Raw genomic sequence first — 13,713 nt, forward strand, 5'->3', positions numbered from 1 at the left:
CTGACTTACCTCCATCACACGAAACCCACCCCCCCTTCTTTCTTTGTCCCCATGTGATTCTGTTATAATTTTTGTTTGAGCTGGATACAGGATTTACATCACTCTGACTAGGGAAATGCTGGTCACACCCAATCCATGTAGTAGCTTGGGATTATTTTTCTTTTTTTGCCTAACATCTTGTATTGTCTAGGGTTAATAATTGACTTAAAAATTGGTTCAGTTTTCATGTACATATTAATACAACCCTCACAAAAAAAATAATAATACAACCCTCACCTTTCCCTTGGGTATATACATCTCTTTCAGTACATTAGATAGTCTATTAATTTCTTTTTCTTTTTTTTTTTTTTTCTTTTTCGTTAAGAATCTTCATTGGCTCCCTCTGACTTGCTTTATTCTGGATTGTCTACCTTTAGCCTTGGCTATTCTTTCTCAAACTGTCACCTTGAAACTTTTCTTCATCATCTTCTGGGCTGTGTACATCTGGGCTCTGTTTTATTTTACATGGACACTTGATTGAGAATTTGACCGGGTATAGACACTTAGCTTTGAAAGCTTTGAGCCATTATTGTCTTGTTTTTAGCAATGCTATCAAGAAACCCGACACCATTCTGAATCTTGTATCCAAATATATGAAACTAGGTTTTGAAATTTTCTTTCTGGAAGCTTATAAGATCTTCTCTTTGTCTCCAGTGTTCCAGAATTTTATGGTGCTGCTACCTTGCTGTGGTACCATTTCAGTCTTTATGCTGGGCATTTGCCAAGTCCCTTCAATATAGAAACATGACCTTTCAGTTCTTAGAAATCTTCTGGAATTATATCTTGGATGATTTCCTTCTCTTCATTTTCTTTTCTCATTCTAGGAACTCCTGTTATTCAAATGACAGACCTACTAGACTGGTCTTTTCTTTGTCTCTTTGTTCCCTTCTGGGATACTTTTCTCTCTGAGCTTCTATTTCTTGCTCTGTAATTGGTAATATAGTAAGTGCTGGGCTTTTCTCTACATTCATATCGCTTCCCCCATTTGTGTAGCAGCACTGACTGACTCCTATGGTAGTTATTGGTGCTATATCCAAATATTCTGATTCTCTCTCCTTCTGGGCACTAGGTTCCCTTGTAGTTGAGTGGGGCAATATGCTTAGTCCTGGATGATATATTGTGAATGAGTTGATGTGTGTTACTTCTTTTTTTTTTTTTTTAAAGATTTTATTTATTCATGACAGAGAGAGAGAGAGAGAGGCAGAGACACAAGCAGAGGGAGAAGCAAGCTCCATGCAAGGAGCCTGATGCGGGACTTGATCCCGGGACTCCACAATCACGCCCTGGGCCAAAGGCAGGCGCTGAACCACTGAGCCACCCAGGGATCCCTGATGTGTTACTTCTATCTAGGCTGGAGAATTGAATCTCCAGTGTTAGACCTTCCAGAACTCTCTTTTCCCCTATGTAGTGATCAGCAGTGCCCTAGAAGTGACTTCTCCTTCAGTCTGGGTCCCACAGTGTGAATGATATTAAGCAGGGTCCCCAGTGGACCGTAAGGGAAATGAAACCTGAAGACATCAGAATTATTTCTTACCAGAGCAAACCTAACCTGTCCTCAAACAACCTCAGTTCCAGAAGAAGGGCCTGGAATTTCCACCTCTCTTGCTAGTGATTTGTTCAGAAATATGGGCCTAACACAAGGAGCATTTCTCTGATCCTCTATTTTCTAAAATTGTCTTCTTCAGCCTGAAGGAACAGTTTGATGATTGATTGAAGGAGAATCTTCTCCCTGTCTCTCTGTCTCTGTGTCTCCCCAACCCAGTTTATTTACTGAAAACATACATAAATGCTAGTATGGGGAGAAATCATCCTTAAAATTCAAAATTCAATCAATAGTACAGATTGGTGGACCTACACCACCCCCGCAGCTGGAGGGAGAGCTAATTAAGATAAGATGCACACAGCCAACACTCAATAAATTAGTTGATTTCTTTAACCTAGGCTTCCTGTTTAAAGTTAAACTTATCCACTAAAGTCATTAAAGGTGAGAAGTGGTAGATTAAAGTTAGTAAAGGATGTCACTCGCGGTGTTGCTTTGTATCATTTGCATATATTCATTTAATTACACTCACCCTGTTTCAAAAGGGCTTCGAAGCCGCTTGCTATTTGATTAATCACAGCCTTGGATTTGGGAAGGATTTCCCTAAAGGAAAACCATGAGGAAGCCACTGGAGTAGTAACTGTAGTATTAAGATTCCCAGGGTGCTGGGAAGTTAACTTAAGGCTTCTCTCCCATTTCCCAGTTTCCCATTTTGTGCTTGCTTGTCAACCCATGCCACAGATGCACCTATGTCGCAGAGAGACGTGCCCGCCCAAGGTCACGAGCTAAGTGGAAGCAGAGTCACGATGATTAAGAGCAGGGATCAGTGAGCTGGAGCCCGTGGGCCAAATCCAGCTGGGGACCCAGTTTGATACGGTCGGAGAATAAAGCCCACCCGTGTTTAAAGACTTGCAAAGACGCAAAACCAATCATCTCCAACCCTTTACAGGAACAGCACCCTTAACGCCTTGGTAAGAGCCGAGCTTTTAGTACCAGACAGGCCTGGCTTGGAATCCTAGTGAGATCTGTCAAGCTACTTAATGACCTCGAGCCTCAGTTTCCTCATTTGTAAGATGAGGATAGTGCTTCCAACTGTTCAGGCTGGTTGTGAGGATGGAATGAAATCGGGATGGCCGAGCCTCCTTGCAGAGGCCGGACAAGTGTTCCACCTCAAAGCCTAGTTATTTTTATGATTTTTTATGTGAGCCCGTCCTCCTGGCTCCTCGTAGAGCACGCTGCTCGGCCGTGCGCACGGCCTGCTGTGCGCTCAGGGCCCGGGGCGCCTCGCTGCTCCCCAGCAGTCAGGCAGTCATCGCCTTTGCCCTGGCGCCTGAGCAGACAAGTCTGCCGTTTCACACTCAGACACTGTGCGCCTTTCAGACTATTTTGTGAAACCCATATATTTTCATTAAGAGTTGATAATAAACTCTAGCACTGGAAGTTTTTCCCAAGTTCATGATTGATGACAGTGCGACCGGATGCTGAGTGGCTCTTGTCGCCAGCTCCAGGGAGAACCTGCCTGGGCAATTGCAGAGCCTCCCCAGCAGCCCCTTCCAACCCTACCAGCTTCCCACCCAGAGCCGCCTGCAGACAGCCCCCTCCTCCAGGGACAATTGTGCAGTAAACAGCCTGGGCTTGGGTATCTTTGTGTCTCCCTCTTTTTTCAATACCACTCAGAAGGCAGGGTTTTCAGGCAGAAAGCAGGTTGTGATCATATCCAGGAGGTCTAGAAATTGGATCACCTTTATTTTTATGCAGCTCAGTGATAGCAAAGAACAGAAAAACAATCTGTGGGTTCATTCTTCCTTCCTTTAAAAATCTTTTTCCTTTTTAAAAAATTTGGCTCATACTGTGAGTCAGAGTGTGTTGCATCCTTAAAGACAGGGTGGAGAGGGTCCCTGTAGAGGTATTTTTCAGGAGCTGGGAACTAGAAGCCAGAGGACCAGGATCCCACCAGCAGTCAAGGAAGTCTTGTGGGGAAGGGTAGCTGGTGCCTGAAGCCTTAGTGAGGGCAGGACATGGCCACACCAATGAACTCCAGCCCAGCCTTTCTTTGGAGGCAACACCTTACACTAGTTCCCTTCTGCCAAGGCACCAAAAGACGTGGGAATACTTTAGGGAGCTGCCCATTCCCTAGTGGGAGACAGCCATTTTGATGGGAAGTTGGAGGCAAAAAAGAGTTATGGCACAGAGAAGGTCATGGCCACCCTCGTTTGGGGAGGGAACCCAGCATCAAGACTGTAAAGGTGGAAATTGCCAATTTCTGCTCATATGTACATAATTGAAAGCTCAGAGAAGTTTTGAGAGGTAAAGACTTTGGTGACCTCTGAGCAGAGGAGATGACAGTCTGTGAGCATGGGTGCTCTTCAGCTCTGATTTAGAAAGAGAAGGAGTGCATGTTCCCTTCCCATGACACCCCCTTGGTGGGTCTCATGGCAGGAGCCTCACCCTCCTCCATAAATGGGACTTTTTGCCACTCTTTACCTGCATCCAAAGGTGAGACCCTTGATGGGACCAGTCTGCTCAGCCCAGCTGAGGGAATGAAAATCTGGCACTGACTGACCTTGGCTGATTGATGCAAACTCTGTTCACAGGCAGCCCTGGGGCATTCAGATGGGTGGTATAGAGTGAGGGGAAGTGATTGGAATTTGGGGGTCAACTAGATATGCCCTTTTTATCCTTAAACTTGGGCCATTTTTCAGAAAGGCATTTCAAATGCATTGTTTTCATTCTTCCTATTAGATTTTTACTTATTCATGTGCTGAGTCACTCATCCATGGGGAGGGGGGGAGATAGCAAACTGCCAAAACAGGTTACCTCTGTTCCTCACACATTAGGAGAAAAGAGAGATTTACTTTTCAATCTCCATAGCAAAACCTTGGCATCGCACCTAGGAAAGTGAATAGAATGAGAATGGGAGAGCCTTGGGGTGCTCCATCCAGAAAGATCATCAAGGACAACAGACACAGGATGAGACTCTGAGAGATGACCGGAAAGCCGGAAAGCCAGGGTTGCCTTGCCAGAGCTACCATTTTGCTTTGGGGTATCCTGGTTTGGTTTCCTTGCCTCAGAGATCCTAAAGCCCTAAGCTGGACCTCACCTTTGTTTTTAGCTTGTGCAGCTTCAAAACTGTACAATCCCTCTCTGCTTTCATAGCCTTTCTTCCCCTCTTCTGTTCCAATTCTGCTTCTTCCACAGCTTACTGGAAGAATTCTGTGCTTTTTCTTGCTTATGTGCTTCGGAGACTTCTTAATGTTCCTGCTGTCAGGGGAAGGGAGTGTTTCCTCTAAAATATAAAGGACTGATAGTTCTTCTTTAAAAGACTTGAACAGAAAGAAAGACATTCAGAAGTGTCCTCCCTGGTGGTCAAAATTCCTGGTGGTCAAAAACAGCTATTCCAGTTTTATACAACGATGATACTGGAATTAAATGAGAGAGTTGCAAAGAGGAACAATTGCAGGACTCTTTTGCTCCCACCTCGTCCTAATAATTCCTCCTGTAACAGGTAATCATATGTTTGTCTGATGCAGAATCAGACCAGGTTAAAACATAGGACATCACAAACCAAAGATGTGTTTATGGAAGGAAGCACAAAAACATTTTCTTGTTGTTCTCAAATGCATTCAAATGGACATCAAATCATCTGCAGGGGTTGCTTTAACAGAGATTGCTAGGGCTTGAGGATTTGCATCTCTAGCAGATTTCTAGATCTTGCTCATGCTGTGACCCAGGGATTGCTCTTTGAGAACCAAAGTTTTAAAAGGATTGAGTATTTTCCATTTCATTTTTTTTCCCCTCAACACAGCCCATCAAGTGCTTTCTTCACTTAAGTGTTTCTAAAAATATTTCCAGAGGGCATACCTTTTCCTTTCATTAATGTAGAACATAATGCAAATACTGAATTAAACATCTGTATTGTCAACTTTGTGGTTGCTTGCCAAGGTAAGACTGCCCTGAACCTGCCTGGTTTGAGGACACGGCTGGCAAATAGGCCCTGCTAGCAGGATGGCTTCTAGAAAGTTAAAGAAAGAATGGTGTGCTCGTTTGCTTCTCAGCCATCGCTGGGATGTTCCAGGAATTCTGAAAGTATCAGACTTTCTCCTTGCCATGCCCAAAGCAACCCTCCTCGCCTGGCACCAGTTCCAGGGAGGGTGGACCAGCAGGAGGGGAAGGAAGGTGTTCTGTGCTGAAGCCTCTGGAGTAGAATCTTCCTATCATAACAGTTTACTTTCAAGTCCTTCTTGCTTCTCATATTCCCCAGTATTCTTTCACTGGCAAGTAAGAACATACACAGCTCAAACTATCTTAACCAAAAGAAGAAAACACATCAGCTCAGATAACTAGAAAGGCCAGAGGAAGGCTTTCAAGCTGTTCTCCAATGAGATCTCCACCATCTCCCAGCTCTACTCTGTCCATATTGGCACTGTCACCACCTGTCACCTGTGTACCCACAATGAGCAAAGAATTGCTCTTGTGGGCACTGGGAAGAGGGGTCCCATTTATATTCAAAAAGAAAGCAGAGAGAAAAAGGCAAGATAATGATTTGCCATTTTTTTTTGATTTGCCATTTTTATGTTTATTCCTTCATCATAAATGTCTTTGTCTCCTAATTTGTAACTATCCAAAGCCCGTAAATCTTTCATTGCCCACATCCCATGAAACCTTCCCTGACTCCCCTAACATGAAGTCAGGTCTCTTTTTCTGAATGCCACCAAGTCTACTTATGGAAGGCAGAGTGATTATGTTAGATATCTGGGCTCTGCTGAGCGCTGCCTGGACCCTTGCTGGCAATCTGTCTTTTGAGCAAGTTACTTTAGCTCCCTGTGCCTTCGTTTTCTTTTCTCAACATAAAATGAGCATGATAAGTGTCCTCCTGCAGGTGTGAGGTGAGAAAAGCTAACCATATTCAAAGTCTAAGATGGTGTCTGGCACAGAGAAAGCCCTCAACATGTATTTCCTCTCATTACTTCATTTTTCTTCTGTGCTATTACCCACCTTCAACTTTGTATTATTAATTCTGGTAAGAGATCCTCACTCCCTCCCTTTTTATAGTCTGGGCCCCCTTGGCTACAGAAACTATCCTAACCTATGCATTGTAGATTTTGTTGATGTCATGGTGTCTGGTGACATCTCATGACTGCTAGTCACACCCTGACTGAAATGTGGTTAGAGAAGAGATTATGGATGAGTCCTTTTAATTTGTGTCTCATCTCCTCCAACCAACCTCCTTTGCCACCTCCATTTCCTCCCATAACTGCACCTTACCATGATGAATAACTAAACTTTTTTAAAAAAGAGACATCTCAGGTTGGTCTTTTCAGGGTTCGTCTTTCCATCCCAAGACTTCTTTTCTTTTAAGATCTAAGAGGTAGAGAGAGAGAGAGAGAGCACAAGTGAGGAGGGAAGAGCAGAAGGAGAGGGAGAAGCAGACTAGCCACAGAACAGGGAGCAGATTCTGGATCTAATCCCAGGACCCTGAAACCATGACCTGAGCAGAAGACAAATGCTTAACTGACTGAGTCACCCAGGCACCCCCCCCCCAGAATTCTTAATATATCTTTATATTTACTGCCAACAATTAAGATTTTAAAATCCTTGAGAGTCTAAGCATTCTAGTCATGGGGCTGGTGGATTCTTTAAGTGCTTCCAACTTCTCATCTCTACATGTGAAAATATGTGTTTTTATATTACAATTCACATTTGATAACAGAAAAAAACAAATGCCTCCCCAAGAATTCATCTTCATGTGGAGAAACTGGAACCATTGTGCACTGTTGGTGGGAATGTAAAATGGTATTGCTACTATGGAAAACAATATGGTGATTCCTCAATTTAGTCATAGATTTACCATATTGATTGAGTAATTCCACTTCTGGGTATATACCCAAAAGAATTGAAGCAGGCTAAGAGATTTGTACCTCCATGTTCTTAGCAGCATTATTCCCAGCAGTCAAAACCCAAGTATCCTTTGACAAATGAATGGTTGAAAACATGTGGCATATCCATGTAATAGAATATTATTCAGCCTTAAAAAGGAAGGAAAAATCCTAATTCATCCCATAATGTGGATTAACCTTGAGGATATTAGGCTAATTTGGCCCAGGGCGCGATCCTGGAGACCCGGGATCAAATCCCACGTCGGGCTCCCGGTGCATGGAGCCTGCTCCTCCCTCTGCCTGTGTCTCTGCCTCTCTCTCTCTCTCTGTGTGACTATCATAAATAAATAAAATTTAAAAAAAAAAAAAAAAAAAAAAAAAAAAAAAAAAGGATATTAGGCTAAGTTAGATAAACGAGTAATAAAAGGACAAATACTGTATGATTCTACTTATATGATGTAACTAGAGTAGTCGGATTCACAGAAACAGAAAGTAGAGTGGTGGTTGCCAGGGGCTGGAGGGAGGGGGCAAGGGGGAGTTGCTTAATAAGTATAATTTCGGAAGTGCCAGGGTAGTTCAGTCAGTTAAGTCTGCCTTCAGCTCAGGTCATGATTCTGGGGTCCCAGGATCAAGCTTCCCATAGAACTCCCTGCTCAGCAGGGAGCCTGCCTTTCCCTCTCCTTCTGTCCCTCCCCCTCCCGCTCACATTCTCTCTCTCTCAAGTAAATAAAATCTTTGAAAAATAGGTATGGAGTTTCAATTTCAAAAGATAAAGAGTTCCGGAGATTGGTTGCACAACAATATAAATATACTTAATTCTACTGTACACATAAAAATGGTTAAGGTAGTAAACTTTATGTTGTTTGTATCTTACTACGCTTTCAAGAAAAAGAAAAATCATACCTTATACCCTGGTTTAAGAAATACTATCTTAAAAAAAGAACCTCTAACTCTAGAAGTTTTGTGTCCATCGAAAGATGAATGGATAAAGAAGATGTGGTTTATGTATACAATGGAATATTCCTCAGCCATTAGAAATGACAAACACCCACCATTTGCTTCAACGTGGATGGAACTGGAGGGTATTATGCTGAGTGAAGTAAGTCAATCGGAGAAGGACAAACATTATATGGTCTCATTCATTTGGGGAATATAAAAATTAGTGAAAGGGAATAAAGGGAAAGGAGAGGAAATGAGTGAAAATATCAGTGAGGGAGACAAAACATGAGACTCCTAACTCTGGGAAATAAACAAGGGGTTGTGGAAGGGGAGGAGGGCGGAGGGTGGGGGTGACTGGGAGACGAGCACTGAGGGGGGCACTTGGCGGGGTGAGCACTGGGTGTTATGCTATATGTTGGCAAATTGAACACCAATAAAAAAATTTAAAAAAATAACTCGAGAAGTTTTTCACTTTCCAGGCTGATTATTGCTGTTTAGAGAAGTTTTCTTACTATAACTGGCCAAGGAGATTTTTTTTTAAAGATTATCACTGAAACAAAAACAGAAAGTAGTTCTCTATCAAGACGGGCTATGCACACTGTCACAAAGGGAAAATGCAGATGGCAGGGGAGAGAGCTCCAAATTTTTTGCTCAGGGAAAACAAAGGACACCAAGGCAGGCAATTAAGGTGTGAAAAGAGCAGCTAGGGGCTGTTAGCATTGGAGACAATACTGAGCTTGACCTGGAAGTCTCTTTTTAGAATATAGAAAAGGGCAAAAGGGCAGAAGAGAGAGCCTGCTCCCATCGCCTGTGTACTCCCACTGTGTGTGGTGTTGGGTTTCCATAGGGTGGATTTTAAGCCTCTGTGACATGTTCGTTTGTTATTTATATACATTTCCTCTCTTCCCAACTAGACAATATACTTGAGAGCTGGATCTAGATCTGATTTAAACAGAACAAGCCCCTTCCTTTTATTCTGTTTAGGTGAGAAGTGATTGTGATTTAACTTTTTAACTTTTTTAATTAAAAAAATTTCTAAGTAAACTCTACCACCAACATGGGGCTCAAACTCATGAGCTTGAGATTGAGTTGTGAGTTCTACCAAAATGAGCCAGCCAGATGCCCGGTGATTGTGATTTGAAAGCTATGTCAATATTGCATATAGTTGAAGGTTCTGTTCAGAATATATGTTCCAGGTAGAACCTGAGGAGCAAAGACAGGAAAGGAAAGATATGTCTGAAGCAAGTGGCAGAGGGATTGAAGTTAGCGCAGAGGCAGCTTTGAAAGACCAGATCTAAGAATGAGGAAGAATGTATTTATTTGGGAAAGTAAGTAGTATCAACACTCTAGAGGCAGTTCAGAGTATTTTTTCCTCTAAGTTAGCTAAAAGATTGGACTTTCCTTAAAGTACATTCACAAGGAGGATTGCCAACATGAGATCTGTTATTTCCTCTCTTCTTGGTCAGTAGGATTCAATATTCGTCAAGGCACCTGGGTGTGTCAGGAACGGGGATGCCCGTGATGCAGTCTGGCTTCTGCACCTGGTTTGGGGTACCTCCAAACTGCCCTCACTAAGGTCCCAGTAAGCAGCCAGTGGCAAAATCCTATGGATATTTGTGATGCTTTGGCAATCTTCTTCTGGAAAGGGCCAGATAGTACATATTCTAGGCTTGTGGGCTACATGGTTTCTGTTGCAACCACTCAGCTCTGCCATTATAGCTTGAAAGCAGCCATAGATGAACGAATGGATGTGGCTGTGTTCCAATAAAACTTTATTTATAGGCACTGAAATTTGAATTTCATATAATTTCACATGGTATAAAATATTTTTCTTTTAATTTTAGTGAAAACATTTAAAAATGTAGAAACCATTCTTAGCTTGTGGGCCATAGAAAAACAGGTGGTGGGCTGGATTTGGCATGCAGGCCACAGTTTGCTGGCCCCTGTTCAAAGCTCCCTAGCTCATTCTAACAAGCAGCCAATGTTGAGAACTCCTAGCCTGTACTTTGAATCTCTTGAACCATAGAACTAGTTTATCATTGTATCTCCATATGGTAGGTTGGTGCTTGATAACAGTTGAATGAATTTATCTTTGTGGATTCCCTGAACCCCTTTGCTGGTGGATATTTGTTAAATGGTTAATAAATGAAGAGAATTAGGGAGCAAGGTAGGTCATGTTTGGTAAAGATGAGAAATAGAGTGGCAGCAGGTGCTTCTGGAATTCAGAGGAGGCAGCAGTATCGGGCAGCTGCAGTGGCCATGGAGTTGTGCCATTCAGACCTCCTTCCAAAAGAACCTACTGTGGGAGGTAGCCGGTGGATAGTCATTAGCTGCTGCACTTTTGGGTTTGTGCTGAGACTATGTCCTCCCCACTCTGCCCCTAGCCAATGTGGAACATGATGGAGGCCTAGAGCTGGTCTGCTCATGGCAGGTGTAGGATCCTTCTAATGGCCCGTCTTTGCTCAGGGGCTCTGAACCAGGCTGTCTGAGGCTTTCTCGAACTGCACTGCGGGATGATGCTCATTCCAGCCCCTCCACCTCTTTATCCTTTCTCCTCTCTCTCTGTTCCCTGGTGTTGGAGCTGCATCCTGCCTTAAAGTCATCCCCAGCTGTACCTATTCCCTCCCTCCTTTATCCTTCATAGGTTTGTCCTCTAATACATCTCTTCTCAGAGGGGTAGGACTGATGCATCTGTACTGGGAAGGAGACTTAGTGAAAAATAGATCCATCCCATTTTATTTCAAATTTGGGATTTCTTTTATTTTCTTTTTCTATCCTCTCCTATTTTTCTGAGGATAGAAGCAACAGGGTTGGCAAAAGGCTATGCTGATTATAATGAAATTGATGAAAGAATCGCAGTCAAGTGTGAAATTTCTTCCTGAACTCACAGGTATTCTTGGCTTGAGACTGGTAGCTCCCGAGGGATCCTCTATGTTCAGCTCTCAGCTTCAAGTAAAAATTAATCCTAGTTCTGTTCATTTGTGCCCAAAGGCATTGGGTTGCCATATCTTTGAGGCATGTGGACAGCATTCGGATGCGGCCCCTGGGAGCTTTTCTTGAGAGTCTAAGTGTGCCCATCTCCGACAGCCACACTGACAGCCTGGTGGGGGGCGCTGGGGGGGGGTGCAGCACTCGCAGCTCCTGGCTGGTGTGATGCCCCAGGAGACAGAGCCTCCTCACGGATAGTTTCAGTCAAAGTCCTTAGGAGGGTGTTGATTAACTAGCCTTGGTCATACGTCCACCACTTTGTCCAAGAGACGTTTATGTGGATGGAACTACCTAGCAAAGATGTGAGGATAGTGTTTCCAGAGGGGGAGAGAAAGCAATAGCTACCACTCTGTTCTACATGCGACAGGCAACAGGTAAAAGGTCAGGTCTTCAGATGAGATCGGAAAGCACACAGATTTGGAGAGTAGTTGTCCAAAGTTCAGGTAAGCATCCTGCAATGGGAAGCCGTGGGTCAGGGAGCAGAAGAAGAATAGTTAATATAAAATATTAATAGTGAGCATGTACTAAATGCTGTATCGGTTGGGATGCTTTCACTTACAAATAACACAAAATCTTACTCAACAAATTTAAACAACTAAAGACTGAAGGTAGAGTGGCTCTGAGTTGCTCAAGTCAGCAGTTGGTTGAAGTCTTTCAGTACCCCGATCTCCTGCCTTCAGCTTTACAGGCCTCAGCCCGGGTGGGCCCTCGTGCTCATACCATGATGGCAGCAGCCAAGTGTCACCTCCGGCATAACCATATCCTGGGGCTTCTTTTAAAAATTGTAGTAAAATACACAGAAATACACAGAACCTAAATGTACCATTTTAACCATTTTTAGGTGTACAGTTGAGTGCTATTTACTACATTCATATTGTACACCCATCATTACCAGGATTCTTTTCACCTTGTAAAATTAAAATTTTGTCCCCATTAAACCCTAGCTTTCCATTACCTCCATCCTTCAGTCCCTGTCACCCATCATTGTACTTTCTCAATGACTTTGACTACTCTACTTATTCAGATAAGTGGAATCAATCATTCAGCATTCATCTTTTCGTTCTACCTAATTTTTGTATGACCCATGAGTTAAAAATGATTTTTACATTTGCAAGTTGTTATATTTTATTGTATTTTATTATTTGTTTAAGTCGGCTCCACACTGGGTTGTGCAAGACTTGAACTTACAACCCTGAGATCAAGACCTGAGCTGAGACCAAGAATCAAATGCTTAACTGACTGAGCCACCCAGGCACCCCTTAGGTGGTATATTTTAAATGGTTATGTAGGTATCTACATAATATCTTCCATTTTGCCTTTTGGCTTGCAAAACCTAAAATATTTCCTATCTACCCTTCACAGAAAAGTTTACTAATCCCTGAGCTAGATCAATGGTTTGCAACCTATTCTCTGGTGCCAACTAATCTCTGGTAGAGAAGGAAAGGGGAGGGATAGGAGTTAGGGCTCTAGGGTTCCCTTCCAAACTCCCATCCCAGACCTCAGGTTTGCCTAGAGGAGTTTATCCAGTTTGCATGATGGCTGTCCACGTCAGCCTTCACTGGGAGACAGCAGTCCCAGAAAAAAACCTTGGAAAACGTCTGCACCGAATGTGTTATGCAGTTTCTCACAGATCTGACATAGCTAAGTCCTCTGTTTCCAGCTAATTCAACACAGAGGGTTGGAGTCAAAGTTCATTTGAAGATATTTTAGTAATTTGATGTTTAAAAAATCAGAAGTAATATATACAATGAAGAAGATATTAACTGTGTAAATAAGAAAAAAAATCTTTTTTAGAGTGAAGGGGATCAGGAGATGCCATCTCCTGGGACGCCTGGGTGGCTCAGTGGTTGAGAGTCTGCCTGCGGCTCAGGGCATGATCCTGGGGTCCAGGATCGAGTCCCATTTCGAGCTCCCTATGAGAAGCCTGCTTTTCCCTCTGCCTATGTTTCTGCCTCTCTCTCTCTCTCTCTCTGTGTGTGTGTGTGTCTCATGAATAAATCAATAAAATCTTAAAAAAAAAAAAAAGGGAGATACCATCCCCAAACTGTGCCACTTTGGCAAAGGAATTGTTTTGAGCTGAAGGCATCTGAGTCCCTGAAATCCCTTATCTGCCGAAAAGCAGAGCCTCCCCAAAGAACTCAACTGTCATAAATCCCCTCCCAGGAAGAAACTCTAATCTTTTCTTCTTAGAGAGAGTGGCCACCACATCACAAAACTCTCAAGTCTCCCACCTAATCTCCTAAGGGTCCCTTTACCTTTTAAAAAGTCATTTGTGTTGTCTTATGTGCCCTTTCTTAAGTCATTTGTTTCCCCAGAAATACCTTACTGCCC

Source organism: Canis lupus, chromosome 19 (assembly GCF_003254725.2).
Source record: "Canis lupus dingo isolate Sandy chromosome 19, ASM325472v2, whole genome shotgun sequence".
NCBI classification, from domain to species: Eukaryota; Metazoa; Chordata; class Mammalia; order Carnivora; family Canidae; genus Canis; species Canis lupus.